The sequence below is a fragment of the Oncorhynchus masou genome, chromosome 17 (genome assembly GCF_036934945.1).
Source record: "Oncorhynchus masou masou isolate Uvic2021 chromosome 17, UVic_Omas_1.1, whole genome shotgun sequence".
Lineage (NCBI taxonomy): Eukaryota > Metazoa > Chordata > Actinopteri > Salmoniformes > Salmonidae > Oncorhynchus > Oncorhynchus masou.
The window spans coordinates 34,729,992-34,738,818 of record NC_088228.1 but is presented as its reverse complement, the minus strand read 5'-3'; the positions used below and the strand labels follow the sequence as shown (position 1 = coordinate 34,738,818).

At 43.7% G+C, this 8,827-nt stretch overlaps 1 pseudogene; it reads right to left on the bottom strand.

Moving 5' to 3' along the window:
- Positions 1-259: 259 nt before the first annotated feature.
- LOC135558922 (splicing factor 3A subunit 2-like) lies at positions 260-4,667 on the bottom strand (annotated as a pseudogene).
- Positions 4,668-8,827: the final 4,160 nt, after the last annotated feature.

The window sequence follows — 8,827 nt, the reverse complement described above, 5'->3', positions numbered from 1 at the left end:
TTGGCAATATGCACATTGTTACATCATGCCAATAAAGCAAATGTAATTGATTTATTGGGGACTCTTTGTAGGGACTATGGGAATGTTTCAGATTGCCTATCATTGCTCGGCAACTGTTAGAAAAAAAATTAAAATGCATTAATCTGAAATCCTTTTTTTGCTACCCTAATTGTCAATAAAGCTTTCCCTGTTATGTATCATATCTTTGCCTCTAAACACATTTTATTTTCAGCCAAGCACACAGAGAAAGATCATGATACACTTTTCCACATGTTTTATTATAAAAAAGAACCTTAAAATATGTTGTTTCATACACAGGACTCAACATTTACAATACAGCAGGATCCTATTAATATTGGTGCCATCACAAAGTACCTAAAACAATGGATATCTTCCTATAGCCACACTAGCATAACACTTAAAGCTTGCACATTATATTGCCTCATTCTAAAAATGATATGATAGTGTGGATATTAGACGAGCATGATAAATACAATGCCTTGGCAACTGTGTACAAAACCTGAATATAGCCCATTTTGCATCTGTAGAATACATGTAGGTATTCAAAGTTTCTTTCAGAGTTTAGAAAAAGTACATCGCACAATGAAACAGTACACTTGACATAGTCCTAAAATGGGGCACTGTTATAGCAACCAAATGATAGGCAAACAATCTAACAGAATGATGATGTGCTGGTTGGAGATCAGTTGTTTTGATGGGGCATTCCTTCATGGCTGTCAGAGGGGAGTGGGGGTCTCATCAAGGGTGGCATACCCATTCCGGGGCCACTGTGCTGCATTTGATGGTGGTGGTGCATCTGGGGAGGGCCGGGGCGCCAGGGGGTAAAGGGGGCATATTCATCCCCCCTGGAAGTGGAGGGGGCATGGGCTCACTGGGGGGTCGAGGCCCCATCCCACTCATCAGGGGAGGTGGGCGCTTTATACCCATGGGGGGTACGGGTCCGCTGGGTGGGGCGAGGGCTTTCTCCATCTTGAAGTGGAACTGTAGGAAGAACTGGAGAGGGATGGTACATGTAGTTGGATTCCATTAATACCTAAATATACTCCAAAAACCAAGTCAGATAAGACCAACCATGGGACTGTCAACACCAAATGTACTTTACCTGTTTTGTATCTTTGTTCCAGTGGGTCCAGAAGCGACTCTCGCCCTTATCAATCTCTCTGCTTGGCACCTGCATAAATATAGAAGATACCAAAAGGTATGAGTTGTCATTCATAGGAAAACTGAACAAAGCAAAGACAAATGAGAGTGATTGGGGATTTTCTTAGGTTCAAATGAAGACACACACACACCTTGAAAGCGATCGTCTCGTAGGGCTCTGCAGCCAGTAGAAGGTACTGCCAACGACGGTCTGGGGGCTCGATGCGCTGCTCGTATGCAGACATGAATCGATGCCTGGGTCCTATGCCCTCTGCTATCTCTGGGTAATCAATCTGATAAGGTAGGAAGAGAAAGTAGCCAGTGTCTCAGAAAATGCAGCCCAAAGTGCCAACAGTAACGTTTGGTGGAGGAGGTGGAGGAGGAATAATGGTTTCGGCTAGACCATACAACATTTTGTTGTATTAAATCATGATATAGTCTTTAAATTGTGCATTTAGGCTGTGACATACTTAGAATGAAATACAAATTAAACAGTGCCTTTGAATTCATTTTTAGAATTCATGCAAACGACACCATTCTGTTGGAGGCCACGGACCCTTCTTTGGACACTGTTAACAAACCTCCAAACGAACTTCAACATCATACAACACTCCTTCCATGGCCTCCAACTCCTCTTAAATGCTAGTAACACGAAATGCATGCTTTTTAACCGATTGCTGACCTCACCCGACCAGCATCACTACTCTGCATGGTTCTGACATAGAATGTGGACAACTATAAATACCTAGGTGTCTGGCTAGACTGTAAACTCTCCTTCCAGACTCACATTAAGCATCTCCAATCCAAAGTTAAATCTAGAACTGGTTTCCTATTTTGAAAACAAAGCCTCCTTCACTCATGCTGCCAAACATACCCTTGTAAAACTGACTATCCTACCGATCCTTGACTTCGGCAATGTCATTTACAAAATAGCTTCCGATACTCTTCTTAACAAATTGGATGCAGTCTATCACAGTGCCATCCGTTTTGTCACCAAAGCCCCATATACTACCCACCACTGAAACCTGTATTCTCTTGCTGGCTGGTCCTCGCTACATATTTGTCGCCAAACCCACCGGCTCCAGGTCATCTATAAGTCTTTGCTAGGTAAAGATCCGCCTTATCTCAGCTCACTGGTCACCATAGCAACACCCACCCGTGGATATTTCACTGGTCATCCCCAAAGTCAACACTTCCTTTGGCCGCCTTTCCTTCCAGTTCTCTGCTGCCAATGACTGGAATGAATTGCAAAAATCACTTAAGTTGGAGACATATCTCCCTCACTAACTTTAAGTGTCAGCTGTCAGAGCAGCTTACCGATCTCTGCAGCTGTACACAGCCCATCTGTAAATAGCCCATCCAACCAACTACCTACTTCATCCCTATATTTGTTTTTGTTTTCTGCTCTTTTGCAGACCAGTATTTCTACCTGCACATCCTCATCTGCACATATCACTCCAGTGTAAATTGCAAAATTGTAATTACTTCACCATTGGCCTATTTATTGCCTTACCTCCTTACTTAATTTGCACAAACTGTATACATATTTTTTTATTGTGTTATTGACTGTACGATTGTTTATCCCATGTGTAACTGTGTTGTTTTTGTTGCACTGCTTTGCTTTATCTTGGCCAGGCCGCAGTTGTAAATGAGAACTTGTTCTCAACTGGCCTACCTGGTTAAATAAAGGTGAAATTAAAATGTAAAAAAAGAAGAATTTGAGTTAATTTTTAGAAACACGAGTTTGACCAGTCTGTGGCTTCAGGCTTTTGGGATAAATGTATTTTAGATTCCACAATGATTCTTTAGTTGTGCACTCCCTCTTGGACCTCATCTTTGTAAGTCACCTTGATTTAGCACCTGTGTGTTTAATCAGTTTCTTTATGAAAATATTTAACAAACTCCATGACATTAGCAAGGGGCTATTTGCAGCACACAAGTAGACTACAAATGCATGCTGGGGCAGGCATGCCCTGAGCTTGTGATGTGAGTGCTACTGGAGCGAAATTGCGGCAAGCGAGAATGCCAACGCTCCAGCCTTTGGGAATCTCACTCCACTCTCTAGTCAAATTGGGCACTCTCCACTCCTTGCCAGCTCAGCTCACATACTCTGATTCAGACTCACCTGGAAAAGTAAAGACTGTTGCCCGCTCTCTGGATCTCTCTGTTTTGTTACTGTTGAGAAGGGAAATAATATCAATACATTACATTAGATTGTTCTAGAGTCATCAAATCCTTTGAGAGCCTGATGATGACTAACAAAACACATATTAACCTACCTTTGTACCCCGGTCGACCAATTTTCACAAATTTCTTGACCTCAACCTTCACCTTTTCGGGGGCTGGCTGTGCGGGAGCTTCTTTTGCTTCTTTGGCTGCTCTTCTCGCTCTGCATTCAACAAAATAGAGAAGTGAGCACAACCAAATATACACAGTACTAAAATGACACAAAAGTATTAGTAATCCATATGTACTTACAAATTTGTTTGATGCTTCTTTCCCTGTGTATGGGCCAGGTAGCTGCCCTGTAAAGAGAAAACAACAATGGTTAAAATCTGTAATTCCAATGACAATTGATCATCATATAAAGAGTTATGTTAAAATGAGCACTTCCTTACCTCATTGTTGTGGAGTGTCAGACACAGTTTACACTCATAAGAGCCCAGATGGTTCTTCATGAAATAGGGGTCCTTGTTGATGTCAATGGTCTCCAGGGCCAGCTGGCGGAGCCGCTCTCGCCGGTCCCGGTTGCTCTCCGAGGAGGACGCAACCCCACCACTCCCAGTCTTGCCCCCAGCTCTGTGTTGGAAATCCATTTTGCAGGGCAATGGATTCACTCACAGTCAAAACACTCAACTCCACCTCCTGGACAACTGGTCAAATACTCAAGGTAGACGTCTTCACTCTGGAGAAACATATTGGGGGGAAAAAGTTTAACATAATTTAAAAAGGTACGTTTTTTCACTTGTGCATTTGGGGAGCATCCTTGGAAAATGAAATGATGACTTGAAATTGTACCAAATTAAATAACATTTGTTCAGCTTAGCTAACTAGTAACATTCGCAGACCATGCAATTAGGGTGCAACTAGCCAACTAACTAAAGCTACTATTCAAACGTAGTTTGTTACATACATTTCTACACCAAAAGCAAGAGGCCTAACAATGCACGTAATTACACTATTATAAGACAACTACTATAGGCTATAGTATAGCTATCTTATACACTGGGTTTTGGTGCAGAGGGTGGATTAGCTAGCTATGCTAATATTAGCTTGTGTTAGCTTTGTTGAGGTAACCGGCAAAGCAGCTACGACTTTAACGAACAAAACGGGACTTCTTTTCATATCTGTTGCTGTGGTAAATGTAGGTGAATCTAATAAAGTTAATGGAATATCTTTAATATCTCATTTACCACAGAATTACTCGTTTTTAAACTCACCAATTCCTCAACGTTTGCGTCACGCCGTTCACAACGTAAACACTAATGCGCATAGGCAAACTTCCGTTTCGTACATGTGTATAACTTTATTGACAAAACTACACAACACATAGTTCAAACAATGTATGTATATATATATATATATTTTACGAGATAGTTCAGCAGAAACGTGAATATTTGAAGTTAAGCCTCTAAAATGCAAGACGTCCGTTTGTCTATAATGTATAGCCTACAATGTTCAAATGCGTATTTTGTATTTATTTATTTAACTAGGCAAGTCAGTTAACAGTTAACAGGAGCAGTGGGTTAACTGCCTTTAAAAAATATATATATATATATATATATATATATATATATATATATATATATATATATATATATATATATATTTGTTTTATTACCCATGTAGAAAAAGTCTGTATACATACAATAAGTACATAAATAGACAATAATAACATATGCTAGGGGGTACAACAAATTACAGATTAAACAAAGACCTTAAAAGAAACACACATATTGATTGTTTTAACAGCTTTCTTATTAGAAGAATGGTCCTAATGTACTGCTCAAATTCCTTATAGAAAACACGGAAGAGTGTTTTTTTATTAGTGAATTTACATTTATGAATGTGAAATTTGGCATTAGCAAAATTAGATTTATGAGGTATAATTGTTTTCCTTTATCGTTATTATGGTAAAGGAAACCGAGCAGCACATTCTCCCATAACAAACAAAAGTCATCAAGAAAATTAACAATTATAAAACTGTGAATATCTTTCCATAATTGTTTTACATGTAGACAATGCCAAAATAAATGTGAAACTGTTTCTGGATGCTCAACACAAAAAGTACAATCAACATTAGTGTATTTTTGGAGTCTCTTCAGGCAATGATTCGCAGGGTAATACTTATGGATCATTCTTAAAGAGACCTCTTTGGCCTTGTTAACAAGCAAGTATTTGTGTGGTAATAACCAGACTTTTTCCCAACATATATTAGTGACCAATGTATTCCAGTAACTTGTGACATAAGGATTGGATACAATCTCCCTCTGAAATAAAGCATGTATACATCTGTTGTTCTGAGGGAGCAAGGAGAAACATATTTTCCCTATTGGAGAGTCAACTGGATTTAAGCGAAGGTAGGTCAAGAAGGTGAGGTCTGGCTACACCTCTAAATAACATGAGAGTTCCAGAAGGAATTACAGTTAACTGCCTTGTTCAGGGGCAGAATAACAGATTTGTCCTTGTCAGCCCGGGGATTCGATCTTGCAATCTTTTGGTTAGTCCAACTCTCCAACCACTAGGCTACCCTGCCGCCTATCTTTTTCTTTCTTTGTTTTTTTATTTGTTGCTTCACACGAACATTGTACATAATAATAGACATATATCACAAATAACAAAAGCCCAAAGAAAAGTAAATAAGAAATAAACCAGACAGACACAAAAAAAAGTATATTACACTATATAGTTACATTCTGACAAAATACTGTAGACATTTCTTTGATCATTTTCTATTTATACCTTTCAGGGATGTTATATAATATTCTAAATCAATTAGAAAAATATTGAAACTTTCTTTTAAACCCTTGAACGTAATTTAATGGATGAAACATTTTCCCTATAAAATTAACAAGTTAATGTAGTCACTTTGGCATTCACTGTGCGTGTATGTAAACATTCAAAATAATACAACATTTGGTAATGCTTACATGTTTACCCATCTTACCTATCTTATCACTAATATATATTTTCATGTTATATTAACGATCACATATTTGTTCAAATGCTTATCATTCCTACCCAATTGTCAGCGATTGGGTGCAGAGATGTAGCAGAGTCAGGCGCAGGACACAGGTTTGAGCAACACAACAGAGTTTACTCAAAAAAGTTAAGCAAAAATTCCAAATAGGAACATACATACACACTAGCACATACAACAACCACTTAAGACACCAACAATCACGTACAGAACAGAAATGTATGCCAGAGGGTTAAATAAGAAACATGATATGGGAATTGAAACCAGGTGTGTGTAATACAGACAAAACAAAACGAAACTGAAACGTGGATCGGTGGTGACTAGAAAGCCGGTGACGTCGACCGCTGAACACCACCCGAACAAGGAGAAGGGCCGTCTTCGGCAGAAGTCGTGACAGAACCACCCCCCCACCCCCACCCCCCACCCCCCCGGCACCAGCCTCGGGGACGACCCGGAGGACGGGATGCATGGCGATCCGGGTGGACACTGTGAAACTCCTGTAGCAGTCAAGGATCTAGGATGTCCTCCACCGGTACCCAGCATCTCTCCTCCGGGCCGAACCCCTCCCACTCCACAAGGTACTTAGGCCCCTCGCCCGACGCCTTGAGTCCATGATGGCTCGTACGGTATACGCCGGCACCCCCTCGATGTCCAGAGGGGGCAGAGGAACCTCCCGCACCTCGGACTGCTGGAGCGGACCAGCCACCACCGGCCCGAGGAGAGACACATGGAATGAGGGGTTAATGTGATAATCAGGGGGAAGTTGTAACCTATAGCAAACCTCGTTCAGTCTCCTCAGGACTTTAAATGGCCCCACAAACCACGGACCCAGCTTCCGGCAGGGCAGGTGAAGGGGCAGGTTTCGGGTCGAGAGCCAGACCCGGCGCATACACCGGGGCCTCACTGCGGTGGCGGTCGGCACTCGCCTTTTGCCTCCTGACGGTCCATTGTAGCCGCACATGGGCAGCGTTCCATGTCTCCTCTGAGTGCCGAAACCATTCATCCACCGCAGGAGCTTCAATCTGGCTCTGATGCCATGGTGCCAGGACCGGCTGATAACCCAGCACACACTGAAACGGTGATAAGTTGGTAGAGGAGTGGCGGAGGGAGGTTGGTAGAGGAGTGGCGGAGGGAGTCTTGGGCCATCTCCACCCAGGGGATTTAAACCACCCACTCCCCCGGCAGGTCCTGGCAATAGGACCGCAGAAACCTACCCACATCCTGGTTGACTCTTTCCACCTGCCCGTTACTCTCGGGGTGGAAACCTGAGGTAAGGCTGACCGAGACCCCCAGGCATTCCATAAACTCGCTCCAGACTCTAGACGTGAATTGGGGACCCCGATCAGAAACTATATCCTCAGGTACCCCGTAGTGCCGGAGTACGTGGGTGAACAGGACTTCCACAGTTTGTAGAGCCGTAGGGAGACCGGGAGACGGCAGGACAGAAAACCAATCTACAACGACCAGGATCGTGGTGTTACCCCGCGACGGGGAAGATCCGTCACGAAATCCACCGATAGGTGTGACCACGGTTGTTGTGGAACGGGAAGGGGTTGTAATTTCCCTCTGGCCAGATGTCTAGGTGCCTTGCACTGTGCGCATACCGAACAGGAGGAAACATAAACCCTCACGTCCTTAGCTAAAGTGGGCCACCAGTACTTCCCAGCAAGGCTGGTCATTCGATGCCAGGATGACCAGAGCAGGGTCACATGTGAGCCCAACAGATCAAACGATCGCGGACATCGAACGGAACGTACAGACGCCCAGCTGGACACTCAGTGGGAGTGTGCCCTGCACGTGACGCCTGCTCGATGTCCGCGTCCTCCTCCCATACCAAAGGTGCCACCAGGCGAGAAGCTGGAATTGTGGGAGTGGGATCCGTGGACCGCTCCTCTGTATCTTACAGCCGGGACAGTGCGTCTTCCTTAACGATCTGGGAAACTGGTTTGTAGGAAAGGGTGAAAACAAAACGGGTGAAAAACATGGCCCACCTTGCCTGGCGAGGGTTCAGTCTCCTTGCTGCTCGAATGTACTCCAGAATGCGGTGGTCAGTCCAAATGAGAAAAGGGTGTCTAGCCCCCCCCCCCCCAGCCAATGTCTCCATGCTTTCAGAGCCTTGACAACAGCCAACAACTCCCGGTCCCCCACATCATAGTTTCGCTCCGCCGGGCTGAGCTTCTTCGAAAAGAATGCACAGGGGCGGAGCTTTAGTGGCGTACCCGAGCGGTGAGACAGCACAGCCCCTATCCCTGCCTCAGACGCGTCCACCTCAACTATGAACGCTAAGGAGGGATCAGGATGAGCCAGCACGGTAGCCGAGGTAAACAGAGCCTTCAGGTGACCAAAAGCCCTGTCCGCCCCAGCTGATCACTGCAGTCGCACTGGTCCCCCCGTCAACAGTGAGGTAATGGGACCCGCTACCTGACCAAAGCCCCGGATAAATCTCTGGTAGTAGTTGGCAGACCC